General features: G+C 38.5%; 1 protein-coding gene across 1 annotated transcript in view; it reads right to left on the bottom strand.

The window, feature by feature from the left end:
• SYT9 (synaptotagmin 9) overlaps positions 1-19,771 on the bottom strand; it is a 149,661-nt gene that overhangs the window by 10,514 nt on the left and 119,376 nt on the right. The gene's annotated exons all lie outside the window — the stretch shown is intronic.

Raw genomic sequence — 19,771 nt, 5'->3', positions numbered from 1 at the left:
TTATAGACATTTTTAGTGAAACAGCAAAATATCCCCTTTTCTTAAAAAATTTATTTTAAATGTATATTTATTTTTGAGAGAGAAAGAGACAGAGCTCGAGCCAGGGATGGCAGAGTGAGAGAGGGAGACACAGAATCTGAAACAGGCTCCAGGCTCTCAGCTGTAAGCACTAAGCCTGACGCGGGGCTCAAACTCATGAACTGCGAGATCTGACCTGAGGAGAAGTTGGAGGCTTAACCGACTGAGCCACCCAGGTACCCTTGTCTCCTTTTCTTATGCAGCTATGTCATTCCTTCCTCCAGAGAGACACTGTGAATAATCTTTGTATTTTTATTTTCATCCATCCATCCATCCATCCATCCATCCATTCATCCACTCACTCCCTCTTCTTTTAACATTGGCTATGGTGGTGGTGGTTGGGCATTGCCTTTTTCCAGGTGCTAGAGCTGTTTTTGCAGTAGGAGCAACAGACAGGGTCCCTTAAAGACAGATGGGCTTGCAGGGATATGGAAGAGGGGTTGATGGTACCTANAGAAATTTTTGATTGTCATAACTGGGGAGGCAGGTGTTACTGACATATAGTGGGTAGAGTCCAGAGACGCTGCTAAACATCCTGCAGTGCACAGGGCAGCCCCTTAACACAAAGAATTATCGGGTTCAAAATGTCAATAGTTTCAAGGCTGAGAAACTGCCTTACACAGAAGTGCTTATACTGTTTGTAAAAAATTTTCCAGAGTGCTAATGAAAGTCAAATATAAAAGGGTGGTGGAGTATTTGGCTTCTTTTTCAGCNGATTGTCATAACTGGGGAGGCAGGTGTTACTGACATATAGTGGGTAGAGTCCAGAGACGCTGCTAAACATCCTGCAGTGCACAGGGCAGCCCCTTAACACAAAGAATTATCGGGTTCAAAATGTCAATAGTTTCAAGGCTGAGAAACTGCCTTACACAGAAGTGCTTATACTGTTTGTAAAAAATTTTCCAGAGTGCTAATGAAAGTCAAATATAAAAGGGTGGTGGAGTATTTGGCTTCTTTTTCAGCTTGACAGGAATCAGATTTACAGACAGTCACTGGTGGCTGTGTGCCCTGGGGGATACAAGGGGAAGGAAAATGTCATATAAAGAAATGCTTCATTTGCTCCTGCTTTGTGTGGCCAAGTTCAGTATTGTTAGCAAAACATATTGGGAATTTATAGCACGTGTGTGTGAACTCTCTACCTGCCAATCTGCAATGTGATATGTTTGCCTACAGTGGTGTATGGTAGCTCTAATTTTGTCTAATTAGTGCACTTTGCATTCTCATTCTCAGGTTCTTTTGGTGAGCTCCTTCCCATTCTATGAAGTTCTAGAAGGGCTTCTGCAGGAACTTAGGTTTAACCAAACATTCATGCCCCTGTCCATTGTTGTCTGTTTAGGGATAATCATGAAACCCAAGCAAGAATCTTCTCTTGGATTGAAAAATTGATATTAAAATGGAGTAGTTATCATTTTATTGAGATCATTTGTTGGGAAGATATGAAACCAGAATTGTTATAAGATTCTTATACTATATGTAGCACACATGGTATAATATTACTTTAAGTTAGGCTGTGTATATTAAAGAAAAACACCATGGGGGGTGCCTGGGTGGTCAGTCAATTGAGCGTCTGATTCTTGATTTCGGCTCAGGTCATGATCTCATGGTTCATGGGTTCAAACCCCACATGGGGCTCTGCGTTGACAGCTCTGCCTCCCTCTTTCTCAAACATTTACAGATGAACGTTATAAATCCATAAGAAATGACTAAAATATTAAAAGGACTTATAGCTAATATGCCAAAAAAAGGAGATAAAATGGATGCTTTAAAAATATTAAATTAGGGCACCTGGGTGGCTCAGTCAGTTAAGCGTCCGACTTTGGCTCAGGTCATGATCTCACGGTCCATGGGTTTGAGCCCCGCATTGGGCTCTGTGCTGGCAGCTCAGAGCCTGAAGCTTGCTTCAGGTTCTGTCTCCCTCTCTGCCCTTCTCCCGTTTGCGCTCTCTCTCAAAAATAAATAAACATTAAAAATATTAAATTAATCCAAGAGAAGACAGAAAAAAAGGGGTGGGAGAGAACAATATGAGAAGAGACAAATCTTACAGAAATAGAAAACAAGTAACAAAATGGTAAATTTAAACCTATTATTTCCATAATTACATTAAATGTAAATGATCTAGGCATCCAAATAAAAAGCAAAGATTGAGACAATAAAATAGCAACAGTCAGTTTTATGGTCTCTACAAAAAAATGTACTTTAAATATAAAATATAACTGAATTAAAACTAAAAGAATAAGAAAAGATGCCATACTAACACTAATAAAAAAAATCTGGGATGACTATATTAATATCAGACAAAGTATATGTCAGGGCAATGGATATTTCCAGGACAAAGAATATTGTTTCATTATGATAAAGGGGTCAATTCATCAAAAGCACATAACAATTCTAAATATTTATGCACCAGATAGCACACCCTCAAAACACATGAAGCAAAAGCTGATAGAATTGTGAGGATAGACAAGTTATAGTCAGAGGTTTGAATACTTGAACAACAACACTAATAACTGACTTGGTGTACCCAGTGGCATTAAAAAAACACTCTACCAACCAGTAGTAGAATACACATTTTTTTCAAGTGCACCCAGAACACTAAACAAGCTAGACTATATTCTATTCTAGGCCTTAAAACCAGTCTCAATTAAATCTGAGAAAATTCAAAGTATATTTTCTAGGTGCAATAGAAATGAATTAGAAATCAACAGCAAAAAGATATCTGGAAAATCCCCAAGAATTTTGGACTAAATTTCACACTTCTAAATAATCCATAGATCAAAGAATAGATCCATAGATCAAAAGAGGAATGAGAAAGTATTCTGAACTGAAATAAAAACATGACACATTAAAATGTGTGAAATGCAGCTAATGCAGCACTTAGGGGGAAATTTATGTTACACAAGAAGGAAAATCTCAAAACAATGACCTCAGCTTCCACTCTAAGAAATCAGAAGAAAACAAATAAATGAAAATTAAAAAGAATAAATAAAAACAAAGTAAAGAGGAGAAAGTAAATAATAAAGACTAGGTAATAATATAAAGATGTATATTTCAAATAGAGTAACCACTAACTCCTAATAAGTATAACAAACCAAGGCCCAACCGTATATGCTGTCTACAGGAAACCCATTTAAAATATCATGACAAAGATAGGTTTTAAAAGATTTTTAAAAATTAGGCTATGTAAACAGTAATCAAAAAAATTTTGGCGCCTATTTTAATATCAAAGATTTCAAACCAAGGAATAGTTCCAGGAAGCGTCAGATCATCAAGAGGACCTTATCTTAAATGTGTATGTATCTACCAACAAAAATTCAGAATTATTGAACAGATATGACAGAATTAATAGGGGAAATAGGCAAGCCCACAAGCAGAGTTAGAGATTTCAACACTGCCCTATCAGTCATTGATTGAATAAGCAAATAGAAAAGAAGTAAGGATATAAAAGACCTGAGCAATGATATCAACCAACTTGACCTAAATGACATTTAGTTTACCCATGAAAACTCCATCTAACAACAACAAAATGCATATTTTTTTTAAGTATATACCAAATATTCACCAAGACAAACCATGTTCTGGGCCATAAAAATTTTTATTCATTAAATTCAAGAAGACTGAAATCATACCAAGTATATTCTAAATAAGAATAGAATTAAACTAGAATTCAGTCAATAATATCTGGAAAATCCCCAAATATTTGGGAATGAAACAATATTTTTCAAATAACCCACAAGTCAAATAAAAACCCTCACAAGGTATAGTAAACATTAATTTGACATGAATGAAAATGAAAACACAATATATCAAAATTTGTAGGACCCAGACAAAGCAGTACTTATAGGGAAATGTACAGCATTAAATGCTTACATTCAAACAGAGGCATAATTTCAAAGCACTGATCTAAGCTTCAACTGAGGAACACAAAAAACAAGAGAAAACAAAACACAATATAGATAAGAGGAAGGAAATAATATAAGAATAGAAAACAATGAAATATAAAAAATGGAAACACTTAGAGAAAATCAATGAGACCAATATCCTAGCAAGACTGACCAGGAACAAAAATTAGAAAATATTAATTATCTATATCAAAAATGGAAATGGACATATCAACACAGACCCTACAGAAATTAAAATAATAATGAAGAAATGTTATGACCATTTTTATCCCAATAAATTTGACAACTTAGAGAAAATGAACAACTAGCTTGAAAGACAAAAAAAACCTCACCACACCAAACCAAAGAAAAAAATAGGTACCTGAATTGTTTTATATCACTATATAAATTGAAGTCACAGTAAAAGACCTTCTCACAAAGAAAAGTCAAGCCCACTTAAGAAAAAAATTAATGCCAATTCTATGTAAGCTTTTCCAGAAAACAGAAGAACATTTCCCAGCTCATTACATGAGGGCAGCAATATCCTGATACTAAAACTAGACACAGATATTATAAGAAAACTACAGACTAGCATCCTAATGGACACAGACACAATTATCTTTAATAACATTTTAGCAAATTAAACCCAGGAATATATTAAATAGGAGATATATCCTGAACCAGTAGGATTTATTCTGGGAATGCAAGTTTGGCTTAACAATTGAAAATATTAATCAAAGTAAATCAACATATCAACATACTAAAAGGAAAAACCATATCGACGGACACAAAATAATCATTTGAAAAAAGTTAATACCATTCAGGACAGATGCTCTCAGAAAACTGGAAGAGAAGTGGGCTTCCTTCTAATAAGAAAGACCTATCGGACTGGCTGGGTTGCTCGGTCAGTTGGGTGTCTGTCTCTTGATTTTGGCTTGGGTCATGATCTCATGGCTCGGTTCATGGGTTTGAGCCCTGCGATGGGCTCTGCGCTCACAGCTCAGGGTCTGCTTGCAATTCTGTCTCTCTCCCTCTCTCTCTGTTACTTCCTTGCTTGTGTTCTCTTTCTCTCTCAAAACAAAATAAATAAACTTAAAAAAAAAAAAAAAAAAGAGGGTAGCCTGGATGGCCCAGTCAGTTGAATGTCCAATTTTGGCTCAGGTCATGATCTCATGGTCTGTGAGTTCAAGGTTGGCATTGGGCTCTGTGATGACAGTCAGAGCCTGGAGTCTGCTTTGGATTCGGTGTCTCCCTCTCTCTGCCCCTCCCCTGCTCGCACTCTGTGTCTCAAAAATACATAAACATAAAAAAAAAAAAGAAAGACACCTATAAAAAAACTACAGTTAACATTAAACTTAATGATGACAGACTATACATCTTCTCTCCTAAGGTTAGGAAACAAGGCTAGGACATATACTCTCACTACTTCTGTTTGACATTGTACTAGAGGGTCCAGCCAGTGACAGAAAACAGAAATAAAAGATACACACAATTAAAGAAGTAAAACTGTTTTATTTGCAGATGCAATGATTCTTTATGGAGAAAATCCTTAGGAATCTACAAAAAACTACTAAAACAAGTTTTGCAAGGCCAACAAGGTTAATATGAAAGCAACATGATTTCTATATACTAGAAATGAAATAATTAAGAATTGAAATTAAAAAAAAGAATTGAAATTTAAAAACACATTTACATTTATACTCTTAGATAAATTTAGCAAATCACGTGCAAGACCTGTACACTGAAAACAAAACACTGCTGAGAAAAATTAGATAAGATATAAATAAATAGAGGAATATTTCACATTAATATATCAAGAGACTTATTAACGTTGTTAAGATATTGATTCTTCCATAATCTGTAAGTTCAATGTAATTCCAATCAAAAGCTCAATATACCTTTTGTAGATGTCGATAAACTGATTCTAAAATTTATATGCAAATATAAAGAACCTAGAATAATCAAAATCATTTTGGAAAAAAGAAACACTACCTTTGAGGCATAGAATAAAACCACAGTAATCAGTAATCAAGGAGGTGTTCACAAAACAGACATACTGATGAATGGAACAGGATGAAGAGGCCAGAATTAGACCCTCATTTCTATGGTCAAGTCATTTTCTAGAAAGGGAGCACATAACTTAATGCAGAAAGGATACTCTTTTAAACAAATAGTCCTAGAATAGTTGGGTATCTATTTGGAACAACAACAACAAAAGAACCATGACCTTTCCTTCACATGATAGGAAGGATTTCACGCAAATGGATCATGTAAGCACTGAAACTATGGAAGTGCTAAAAGAAAGCATAGGAGAAAATGTTAATAAAGATTCCTTAGATGGATACAAAGAGCACAATGCATTAAAAAAAACAAGAGCCTGATACCTTGTGTTTCATTAATGTTAAAAACTTTTGCTCTTCAAACGCATTTTAATTTTTTTAATGTTTTTTTTTTTCCTGAGAAAGAGAAAGAGAGAGACAGCATGAGCAGTGGAGGGTCAGAGAGGGAGATAGAGAATCTGAAGGAGGCTCCAGGCTCTGAGCTAGCTGTCAGCACAGAGCCCGAGGCAAGGCTCAAACCCATGAATTGTGAGATCATGACCTGAGCTGAAGTCGGATGCTTAACTGACTGAGCTACCCAGGCGCCCCTCTCCAAACGCATTTGTAGGAAAGACAAAGGCTAAGCCACAGGCTGAAGGATAGTATTTGTATAATACACAGCCCATAAAGGACTTACATCCAGAATGTATAAAGAATTCCTACAACTCAGAAAAACAACCTAACAAAGATAGAGGCAAAAGATCTGAACAGGCACTTCATCAAAAGAAGGTTAAACCATAGTGAGATACCACTACACACGCACAAGAATAGCTGAAAGGAAAGACTGATAATATGACTTATTGCCCAGGATGGAGAGCAACTGCCTCTCAAGCTCTGCTGGAAATGCAAAATATTAAAACCATTTTGGAAAAACAGTTTGGCAGTCTCCCCTAGGTTACACCTACACATGCCAAATGACCCGGAAATCCCACATTTAGTTATTTCCCCAAGTGAAATAAAATCACACCTTCATCCAAAGACTTGTATGCAATTGCTGTGAGCCCAAACTGAAAAGAAACCCAAATGTAGCATCAAATGGTGAATGGACAAACAAAATGAGGTATATCCATACAATGGAATACCATACCAGTCAGCAACCAAATGAAAAATACTACAATAAAAGAAACAACACAATACATCGCAAAAGCGTTACGCTGAGTGAAAGGATCTCCACACAAAAGACAACACATATGATTCCCTTTATATGAAACTCTGGGAAAAGCAAAATTACAGTGACACAAAGTGATCCATGGGAACTAGGAACTGGTGGTGGGAGGAGGGGACTGATCATAGAGGATCACTAGGAAATCTTTGGGGATGACAAAAATAATCATGTCATGATTATGGTGGCAGTTACATGACTGTATAATTGTGACAAAACTTGTACACTTAAAATTGGTTAGTTTTATTATATATAAATTAATAATGGGCTTTAACAATCCTGAAAAGACACATATTGCAGAGGGCTACACTTTGGTCTTCCAATTTTATCCCCTTGAGTTCAGAGAACATGACTTAATAGTTTCAACCATTTAAAATATGCTATTCTGTCCTATCCTGTCTCATTCATTTGTGCTCTTATGTGTTTAATGTACATTCTCTATCTGCAGGGGCCAAATTCCCATGTGTCTATTAAATCACACTGTTGATTTTGTATCCAAATCTTCTTCCTCCCAGAATTTAATTAAGAATGCTTTTGTCTTTTAAGATACATATAAACAATTAAAAAAACCTTTTTTTGTTGTTGTTGCCATTCCATTATGTTTCACAGCCAAATTAACAAACATTTACTCTATGGTTGAAATATTCCCATTTCTTTGCTCACTGCAGTTTCTTAAAACCCACATCATTTCCCCTTTTTAGAAACAATTTTTATTATGCTTGAGTATGTCTTTGAGAACTTTTTTTTCCAGTGAGGGTTCATAGGTAGTTAAAATAATCTTTATTGTGGTCTAATTCTTAAAAGAAAGTTGGCTGGGTTTAGAATTTAGGTTAAAATTATTTTATCTTAAATCATTTTACATTGTCACAATGTTTCCAAGCACTTCATGTTCTAGCTGGGGTGAACATTTGATGCCATTCTTTTGTAGATTTTTTTTTTCCTCTCAAGGAGGTTTAAAGATGGTTTCTTTGTACTTTTATTTTATACTTATACTTTCTGAAATTTTGCCAAACAGTATTTAGATATCTGGTTTTCGCTGATATTTCTTGGTCCTCAATGATCCATATTAATTAGAATTCTTTCTTTTCTTTTAATGTCTCCCCTGCCTACCCCTCCCCCACCCAGGGTCAGTTGATCTTTTTATTTTGGACCATGATGGTGGTTTTCCTCATGTTCTAGGACATTCCTAATTGTCTAAATTTATAATTAAAGGGTCAAAGGAAAAGTCTCCTACTGTTTATGCCCTTTGTAGTTCCTTTAATATTATTTTATGAGGAGCCTCAAGAGGGAGTGGAGGCAATCTCATGTTTTTTATCTGATGTATTTAGGAGTTCTGATGAATTATTCTTTAACACTACCTGTATGATATTAACATCATCAAAATTACTGAATTTTGGTATTACATAAGGTTGCATGAGTTAGGCAAAGGGAATCATTATCAACAGACTTTTGACACCCTGGTTTCCTCAATATTTTTGAGTACCATTGTACTGGAGGACCCCAAGACCACCCTGAAGATTGACAATTCACTAGAAGGACTTATAGGATCCAGAAAGGCTGTTAGTCTCACAGTTAATGGTTTATTACAGTATAAGGATTCAAGATTAAAATCAACAAAGGAAAAAGATACAAGGTGGGGTCCAGGAGAAACCAGGCAGAGGCTTCCAGTTATCCTCTCCCAATGGAGAGGCACAGACAGCACCTAATTCTCCCAGCCATGATGTGTGACAGCACATATCAAGTATTGCCAAATGGGAAACTTAACCTAAACCTTGATGCCCAAGGTTCTTTTTCTTGATTCTCTTCTTTTTTTTTTAAGTTTATTTATTTATTTTTGAGAGAGTGAGAGAGAGTGCGCATGTGGGAGAGAGGTAGAGAGAGGAAGAGAGAAGATGCCAAGCAGGCTCTGCACTGACAGTTTAGAACCAGACACAGGGCTCTAACCCATGAACTGCAAGATCATGACCTGAGCCGAAATAAAGGAGTTGGATGCTTAACTGACTGAGCCACCCAGGCACCCCAATGTCCAAGGTTCTTTGTGGGTGGCAAAGAGTTCCCAAATGATGGACCTTAACTAGTCGGTCCTCATTCCCATCATCAGAGGTCAAAAAGCATAGCTCAGAGCCCTAGGTGAACAAACATAGCTGTTTACCATTATTGTACTGTTAATATAAAATATCTAATGTGGCCCAAGTTCTGTTATATAAAGAATTCTTATCAGGCAGGATATTCTAAGGGCTTAGAGGTTATCTCTCAAGAAGCAGTCAAGAACCAGTCCTTTCTTTAAAATGTGTAGAGTTTGAGGGATGCCTGGGTGGCTCAGTCAGTTGAGCATCCACCTTTGGCTTAGGTAAAGATCTCACAGTTCATGGGTTCGATCCCTGCATTGGCCTCTGTGCTGATAGCTTAGAGCCTGGAGCTTGCTTCAGATTCTGTGCCTCCCCCTCTCTCTGCCCCTCCGCTGCTTGCATTCTGTCTCTCTCTCTCTCAAAAATAAATAAAACATTAACAAATTTTTTTGAAGTGTAGGGCTTGAGTACCCCAAGCTTGCTGAGTTAACGCTTTATTGCATTCACACATTACTCTCATTTCAACTTGCCTTTTCACACATATTTTTCTGTACTGGAAAGGTAAGAGGTATTGTGGTCCATATGTTTTTGTACCCAACCATAACCCAGAGATGTCATGGAAGACATTCTGGAAGGAAGTTAATTAATAGCAGAGCCTGATGTTAGGCAGGACGAGGACTGACCATAATGCATTTAAGCTAGAAATCTATAACAAAAAGATAATTAGAATGTTTCTATATGTTTGGAAACTAAGAAATACACTTCTAGATGCACCATGGGTGTAAGTAAAAATCACAATAAAAATTAGAGGTATATTGAACCAGATGATAATGAAAAGCATACATTTCAAAATACATACAATACTGTAATATTGTGATTTATAAAACGAAGTACATATCTGGTCTTTGTCCCCATTGTGACAAAGAGTTCCTGAAACCCTTGTAAATTTCTAAGTGATAAAAAGAACTAGGGGCATCTTTTGTTCTATTGAAGCAACTCTGTGTGGGCTCCTGGATGGGGGCTGGTCACCAGAAAGACCAGGCCAGGATAAGAAGCTTCAAATTTTCAGGGGTGCCTGGGTGTCTCAGTCGGTAAGTGTCCGACTTCGGCTCAGGTCATGATCTCATGGTTTGTGAGTTCGAGTTCCGAGTCCAGCTCTCTGCTGTCAACACAGGACCCATTTCATATCCTCTGTCTCCCTCTCTCTGCCTCTCCCCTGCCCATGCTCTCTCTGTCTCAAAAATAAATAAATACACTTAAAAAACAAAAAGAAGCTTGGAATTTTCAGCCCCACTTCCTATTCTCCAGAGGAGAGAGGGATGGAAAGGGGTTAATTATTGATCATGCCTACATAAGGAAGCCTCCATAAAATACTAATAGGCCTGGGTTCAGAGATCTCCCAAGTTGGCAAACCTATCTATATACTGGAAGAATGACATACCTGCCCTATGTATCTCTTCATCTGGCTGTTCATCTGTATCCTTTATCACATCTTTTAATACACTGTTATGCTTCCCTGAATGGTATAAACCGTTCCAGCAAATAACCAAATCCAACAAAGAAGAGGTCATGGGAATCCCTGATTTGTAGCCATGTTGGACAGAAGTTGTGGGTAACACAGGATCTACCTCTTATCATTGGCATCCAAAGTGGCAGGCAGTCTCATAAGCCTGATCCCTTACCCTGTGGAATCTGACATTACCCTCAGGTAGATAGTATCAGAATGGAGCTAAATTTTAGGATACCCAGTTGGTGTCACAGAATTGCTTGGTGTGGGAAAACGCAACAGGATTCGTGTTAGAAGTGTTGTGGGTGTGGTAGTGATATGAGAGTAAAGGAGAAACACACAGGAAGAGAATGGTAGCTTTTTTCTACATAAATGCTTAAAATCAGATTGAGGGAAAATTTTTTAGCTTTAAATGTATAATATGGAACAAAGCAAGGCTGATTATCAGTGATCAAAGCATCTACCTCAAAAACTTGGAAAAAGAACAACAAATTAAATACAAAGTAGAAGGAATGAAATAATAAGAGCAAAATTAATGAACTAGAAAACAAATATACTTAGAGTCAACAAAGCCAAAGTCAAAGTTAGCTTTTTTCTCCCCAAAGTTTATTTATTTTGAGAGAGGGAGAGAGAGAGAGAGAGAGACAGACAGACAGAAACGAAGAGAGGGAGAGGGAGGGGCAGAGAAAAAAGAGAGAATCCCAAGTAGGCTCTGCACTGACAGTGCAGACATAATTATGGACAATTGTGTCCATAACAGAATAAAGAGGGAAAAAATCATATAATTATCTAAATGAATATAGAAAATATGATAAAATCAAGCATCTACTACTTATGATACAAAGCTTTAATTAAACGATATAAAAGAGGAATTTGCTTATCTGATAGAGGGCATCTAAAGACAAGGCTATAGCAATGGCACACTTAATGGTGAAATATAGAAAGCTTCCCAATTAAATTAGGAATAAGATACATGACTACTTCTATTCTACATTGTACTTGAGGTCTTCGTTAGTGAAACAAGGCATGAAAAGAAATAAAAGGTATAAAGTTTTGACATGAAGAATTAATTGTCATTATTTTATTGCCAGATGATGTGATACGTAAAACTATCCAAAAACCTTACAGAAAAAATATTAGAATAAATAAGGATGTTTATCTATGACTGATAGATTAATGGCCATCAGTGTCAGTAAGCAAAAATAACTTTAATTTTATACCAAAATAAAACCCCAAGTTAAAAAAAATAGAAAAAAAACTCATTTAAAATAGCATCCAAAAAACCATCAATGCCTTGTAATATGTTTACCAAATAAAGTCCAATAATTTTTTACAGAAAAAAAAGATAAAGCATTACTGAGTAAAGGAACTGTCTAAATAAATGAAGAGAGGTACCATGTTCATAGACTGGAAGACTCAATATTATAAAGATATTCTCCAAAGTGATCTACACATTGAACTTAATTCCAATCAGATTACAACTTGACAAAGTACTTCTAAACTTTATTTGGATATGCAAAATGCCAAGAACAGTCAAGATTCTTTTGGAGAAGAACCAGTTGGGAGACTTTACTGGATAGGAAAACTAGTTAGAATTCTACTGGACTAGTGTCCAGAATGGACTGGGCCACTGTAGCGTATGTGCAAAGTAAATGAATGGAATTGTACAGAGAGCTCAGAAACTAACTCGTGTGTATGGACATTTGTTTTATTGCACTGGTTGTCTTCATTTCCCTCTCCACATTACTCCCTGCTCTATGCCCCAAAAGGCTGTCCTCTACAGAAAGAAGTAAAACCTGATGTATTTATTAAGAGACTTAAATGTCTAACAGAGTGTGGGATAAATTAGTGATGGGCACATGGGCATACACCTTCATACAGCAAATAAAACCCATATAATTCATTTGTTTATTCTTCATTCAATAAGTATTTATGGAGTATAATGATTTGCCAAGTACTCTACTGGGTGCTGGGAATCCATTAGTGAACCAAACAGGCAAAAATCATTTGCCTTCATAAGGTTTATATTTCTTCTGAAGCTAGACAATGAGCAAAATAAATTGCACACACACACACACACACATTTATAAATGCATATAACACACACACATGGTGAAATGTAGAGAAGAAAAAAGTAAAGAAAGGGGTTAGGTAGTGTTGAGGGGTTAAATAAAATGGTAAACAGAAAGGCTTCAAAATAGAACGCCTTTTGAGTAAGGACCTGAGGAAATGAGGTGAGAAAGGTAGCAATGTAGCTAACAGGAGAAGATGGCACCCAGACCAAGGAGCAAGTGCAGATGCCCTGAGGTGGGAGTGTATCTGCTATCCCTGAGAAAGGAAAAAGAGGGGAAAAGGAAGAAAGTATAAAAGGCGAGATCAGAGAGGCTGTGAAAGACCAGATCACGCAGGTTATCAAAAGGATTTTGGCTTATCCTCTGAGTGGGAATGGAAGCCATTAAAAGGATTTATGCAGAAAAGTAGCACAATGTGACTTTATTTTAACAGGATCAGCCGGACTGCTGCACTGAGAATAGTCTGAGGGGACAAGGCCAGAAGCAGGGCCATCCGTCAGAAGATTACTGCAATGAACCTAGTGAGAGGTGCTGTGGCTTGGTCCAGAGAAAGCAGTGGAGGTGGTGAGAAGTCATCCATCTGATTTTAAAGATAAAACAACAGAATTTTCTAGTAGATTAAATGATAGCGAGGATTCAGAGTTGATTCCAGTGGTTTTGGCCTGAGTTAATGGAAAGGTGGGATTTCTATTAACCCTAAAATCTACATGTAGGAGAAGGCAATGGGCTATGGGACAGATCAAGAACTCAGTTTTTTGTACATTAAATGGGAGATCCAAATGGGGATGTCTCATAGCCAATTAGGTATGAGTATGGAGATCAGGGGAAAGAGCCAGGCTAGAGATACAAATGACCAATACCTGGGGGGAAGAGAGAATGTAATCACAGCATACTACTTAGTTCAGCTATAAACCAAGTTTACATAATGACACAGACATGAATAATTACCTTTATAAATTTATGATAGAGCTAATGTGAAAAGATGGGGAAGAGTCTGTGGCTGTAGTGAACTTAGGAGCTACATCCTCATCTTCTGTAATAAAATTCAATAAAGCTAAAACTAAAACTAAAATAAAGCATTTAAAAATATATGGAGGTATATTTTATTTATTTATTTTTAATTTTTTAAATGTTTAATGTTTTTTAATGTTTAATTAATGCTTATTGAATTTATTTTTGAGAGAGAGATAGAGACATTGAGCAGGGGAGGGTCAGCGGGAGAGGGAGACACAGAATTAGAAGAAGGCTCCAGGCCTGACATGGCTGTCAGTACAAAGCTCGACGTGGGGCTTGAACCCATGAACTGTGAGATCATGACCTGAGCCAAAGTCGGACACTTAACCAACTGAGCCACCCAGGCGCACCATGGAGGTATATTTTAAAAGATATTTACAGTTAAAGTAGCTGAAAGTATTTGCTTCTGCAGAGTGGGAATTGGGATAGAAGGTATAAACATAAAGATGATGACATGATTGGTAAAGGCCCTGAGGTCACAGTGCAACTGATGGGAGTTGGGTTCAAGTCTCAGCAGCTCACTTACTATTATTATACAACCTTAACCAAGCTACTTAATCTCTCCGTGTCTCAGTTCTCTGTTCTCAGTCTCCTCAATTGGAGACTGAGACTACTGAAATTAGTATCTAAAGCACAGGGTTGTTAAAAGGATTAAATGAGAAAAACCTTGTGCGTAGTCACTGCTGAATATGGGCTAACTGTTCCCACCACTGCATTGATTACATGTTTCTCACTCTCACTGGTCTGTGTATGTTTCTGGGGAAGTCCCACTCACCCACCTGTCCCAGTGGCTGATTTTAGGAGTAGCTTGGGTGGTGTTCCTTGAATTAATGAATTGATACGCAAATGAGGAGGAGGTGCAAGGGTCCTGGGACAGTTGCTACAGCCTCAGTAGCCTAGCCTCCTACGACCTTTGGATCAAATTTCCTTTGAGCCACCATACTATGGGACATGCAATTACTACATCCTCTATATTCTTCAGCACTACTGACTGCCAGAGAAATCCTATTACAGAGTCTCTTTCTTTTCTTTCCTTTTTAAATGTTTATTAATTTTGAGAGAGCAAGCATGCACGCACATGGCACATGAGGAGGAGGGGCAGAGAGAGAGGGAAACAGAGAATCCCAAGCAGGCTTCCTGCTGTCATTGCAGAGCCTGATATGAGGCTTGATCTCATGAACTGTGAGATCATGACCTGAGCCAAAATAAGAGTGGGATGCTTAACCAGCTGAGCCACCCAGGTGCTCCCAGAATCTCCTTCAAAAACAAACCCCCCTGTGAGATACAGCAAGAAATCATTACACAGCAAGTGGAGAGGAAATTCTAGTTGCAATATTTCTTTCAAGTGCCATTATTCCCCAACTGTAATAATCACATTGATGGCCCAAACCTGCCCCACCTGTATCATGGAAGCTGTTAATGATTTGATCATCCTGTTTTCTCAGAAACTCCAACTGTATTCCTGATACTTGCCACAGACTTGACAAAATTGGCAAAAACACCCTTTTCCAGTGACAGATCCTACCAATAATTAGCGATGCACTGTTAAAGTAACTGTTGATTGCACTTTATTTATAGATATTAACATGATTAATTGCACTGGCAGTGTGCCTGGAGGATGACACTTTCTGAGTAGTACTGGGGCACAAGTGAACCCAGCAGCTGTCCCAGGGTCCTGGAAGGGATTGTGGTCAGCCCACTCCTTTTCCTTTTCTGTCTCGCTCCCTCAGATGACTCCGGGTCACATTCCATAGGACTGAGCTGACATTAGACAACATTTACTTGGACTAGTGATATGCTCAGCTAGGCATGGACAGGAGAATAACCTCACACGTGTGTAAAGCACTTCATGGTTGACTGAAACATTCAGTATCCCAATCTTATCTGATCTTATCCAGCTCCCTGGTTTATAGTACTGACTCCATCATGTATGTCTCCATCCCAGGCTCTTCCCACATTACGGACTCATACTACCAGATGCTTTCTTTCGAGGTCTAGGTAATTGTCTAATAAGCATCCCAATCTTGACAGTTCACAAACGGGGCTGACTTCCCTCCCCAGCCTTCTCACCCAAGTCGTCTTCAGCTCAGTTTGGTAAAAGCATCCTCCAGAAGCTGAAGCTCACAATCTGGTAGTCAGCGTATCTAAATTCCTCCTCTTCTCTCACCCTCCCACATCTGCAAGTCATGTTATCTCTCCCTCCCAGAATATCTAGAGTCTGTCCAATTTTCTCCTTCTCCGTACACGTCCCTATTCCAGGATACTGTCATCTCTCTCACGTGAACTACTGAGGAACAAGGCACAAGGAGAGATGAGTCCATGAGGCTCTGTGCCCAGGGCACATGCTTCCTCACAGCTCACAGCTGCCCCATGGCTTGCTTACATATCTTCATGCCTCCACTGCAACAAGACTCTGAGTCTGGGATTCCCAGTGTGGTCCGATGCACTGGTGAGCACTCGGACAGAGCTTCAGGAAAGGACTGGCCCCACCAGGGGAGAGGACAATGCAGTTCCCCACCTCCCCCCATGATTGGCATCTGTGCTTTCCCTCAAAGGCTTCTGGAGTACCACCTGGTGGCTGGGGAGCTCCCATTATGCCTCCACCACACGGGAAGTGGCTGTACCCTACTGATACAATGGCAGATGGGATTGATAACAACATGCAAGGGAAAACTTAATGATGAGAGTAATAATAACAGCTCAATCTCAGTAATCTCTCTTCCTTCCTGTAAAAAAGAGGTAGATTTGGCTTGTCTCGAGTGACACGATGGCTGAAATTTGAGTCTTTCATATTTCAGAACACTACCTACTCAGCCAGGGAAGATGTGGTGATGTGACAGACACTCTCTTCTGTGACATACTTACTAGGTGCTCAGCTTTTCTCAGCACTAGAGGATGAAAGAAAAGTGTGGTGACTGGCCTGTGTGCTGTAGGAACTGCCCACCCAGGATGACAGGCAGAGTGTTGCCATTGGCAGTGTTGGGTCCTCACTGGCAGAGAGGGAAACCATAGCCCAGAAGAGAGTTGAGTCCTCTTCCAGAAAAGTAAACTTGGTGTTTATCTCGGGCATGTTATCGGGGTTGATTATTTTATTTTATTTTATTTTTTATTTATTTCTAGGAGAGAGAGAGAGAAACAGCATGAGCAGGGGAAGGTCAGAGAGAGAGGGAGTCACAGACTGAAACAGGCTCCAGGCTCTGAGCTGGCAGTCAGCACAGAGCCCAACGTGGGGCTCGAACCCACGAACAGCGAGATCATGACCTAAGTGAAAGTCAGACGCTTAACCGACTAAGCCACCCAGGCGCCCCCGGGGTTGATTATTTTAAAAGTATGGTTTTGGAGGCCCTAAAATTTCAGTGAGTCTTCATGGGTACATTAAACATGGGGGTAGTTGATTAACATCACTTCCTTCTTTGATTTGGGCTATTTGACCCCTATTATCAGGGCACTTTTGTAGGCACAGTAAATGTGGACCTCAACACAGCATCTGGTGAGGTCAGTCCTGATCCCCTAGTATATGATCTGGATAACTTTAGGCTGGATGATAATAAAACAAGGAGAATTCACTTGTCGTTGGGCAACCAACTGTACCAAAGGGTGCTGCTTAATGATTCAACAATGGGGTACTATCCAATTCTCTTATTGTGTCAAGAATTTAGAAGAAGACCCAGAATTTGGGTGTGACATGATAGGCATAATAAGTACATTGGAGCCCAGAATCAAGGTTCCTAAAAATCCTGATAGGTGAGACAGATAAAGCCCAACAATATAAATTGATTAAGATAAATTATCTGAGGGCCTACACAGCCAATGATGCCACGTCTTAAGTAGATGCAACCTAATTAAGTGAAAATAAAAGTCTTTATGGTTTAATCCTATTTTGAATCAAAAAGTGATACAGCTACCAGAAACTAATTTTGTTTTGGGCTGCATCAATAGAAGTATAGTCTAGAAAGGGAGAGTGTATACCAGCCACCACACACCCAAAACATTGGGCATCTCAATTTTAAATTTTTTTAAGTTTTATTTTTGAGAGAGAGATAGAGACAGGATGAGCAGGGGAGGGTCAGAGAGAGAGGGAGATACAGAATCTGAAACAGGCTCCAGGCTCTGAGCTAGCTGTCAGCACAGAGCCCAACGTGGGGCTCAAACCCACAAACCATGAGATCATGACCTGAGCCGAAGTCAGACGCTTAACTGACTGAGCCACCCAGGCGCCCCTGGGCATCTCAATTTTAGAGATATGTAATCATCTGGAAGATGGTGAGAAGTACAACCAGATGGGGGAGGGTCAGGATTATAGAAGGAGCAATAAAGAGCTATTAAGCTCTAAAGAAGAGATTCAAAGAGTCAAGAAAGATGAGATTCTTGTCAGCACATATTTGAAGTGGTGTCACATAGAAGGACTGAACTTATTAATGGTTCCAAGGATTAGAGTTAGGACCAAGAAGGGGAAGTCAGGGAAAGATGTAGAACATTCTTTTCTATCACAATGCAAAACCACAGTCTGCTTGTCTCTGAACATGGTAAATTCCTTTCCTGTTGGGCTGGTTTCTCTGCTCTAGAGAAGAATGGAATATCAAGAAGAGGGTTAAACAAATATAAAGCTTCTCCCAGCCCTGATATCCTGCAATTCCATGATCTCAGACATTAACTGATAGGCAAGAGAGACAATAAAGTTTTGGAGCAAGACAATTATGTTATCAGAAGTGTGATTAAGGAGAATGGATTTGGTGGAGTCTGCAACTATATTTGAGGGAAAGATCTGGAGACTGGGAGGTCAGAGCAGTGATGGTGGTTGAATGGTAAACTTTACTTCTGCATCTTAGGAACATGCATACTTTCAAGGGGGACATGGGAAAGAGGAGGTGAATTTCAAGTCATGCTGCATCTAACACAGGAATACTGATTATCGGAGTCTTCCTGAACCATCTTTTTTCTCAACATTCTTCCCTAATAGAGTCTTTGATATTTGCACATGATTTTTTTAATGTTCCTATCTTCCCAGGAAGCATGTCTAATCAAAGACTGTCATCTGTAAAAACAAAGCAGATTTCAGAAGTTAAAGGGCCACAGAAAAGGCTTTAGTATTGAATTTGAATGCAAAATAATTTATTCTGAAGTCTTTTTATAGATCTATCAATTCTCAATGGGAATAAAAACTCAAACGTAACTGGAAATGAAAATCTGTTCTTATTTGGAACACAGATATTATTTGGGACTCTCAGAGCATCCTTAGAAGCTTGGGCATTGTGTGATGGCTCTGACTGCAATGGCATGTATTACTGGCTTTTGGAGAAAAGAAAACATTGCAATGCGTTAGAGAGAATTAGGAATTTATCTTGCATTCTAAACATCCTTGTCATCTGGAAAAGGTCTATCAAAACTAAGAATTCACATTTATTGGAGATAATATTCTAGTAAAAATGCCCTCTACAGAGAAGCATAGCAGTAAGTGAATGAAACAATAAACGTGCTCAGTGGTAGGAGGAATTGTCAAGAGAAACACATTATTTTTATTCTACCATGGCTGGAGACCTGCTCCAAAGAAAATCACAGGACATAGGGTGTTTTTAATCTTTATACTGGAGACAAGCACTAGGCATCCCACTTCTCTTCTGTGCTCATCAACTGTGCCTCCATCCCTACTACCATGTAACTCTTAGAGTTTAGTACATGGGTCACCAAGTCACTTCATCCAGTCTCCAAGGTGGGCCTTGATTGCAACTCTTCTTCTCTGTTCCCTTTGCATCAGTCTATGAAAGATTACTTGGAGGTAAATCTACCTCTTCCAATCTATCCTCCATCTAAACACAGATCTGATCACTCGCTCCTTGCTTAAATCCTTGGGTTAAGAGTGAATCTCTTAGCATACCCTATAAATGATCTGCT

This window comes from Crocuta crocuta, unplaced genomic scaffold (assembly GCF_008692635.1).
Source record: "Crocuta crocuta isolate KB4526 unplaced genomic scaffold, BGI_CrCroc_1.0 scaffold382, whole genome shotgun sequence".
Taxonomy (NCBI): Eukaryota; Metazoa; Chordata; class Mammalia; order Carnivora; family Hyaenidae; genus Crocuta; species Crocuta crocuta.
This window is presented reverse-complemented; position numbering and strand designations above follow the sequence as displayed.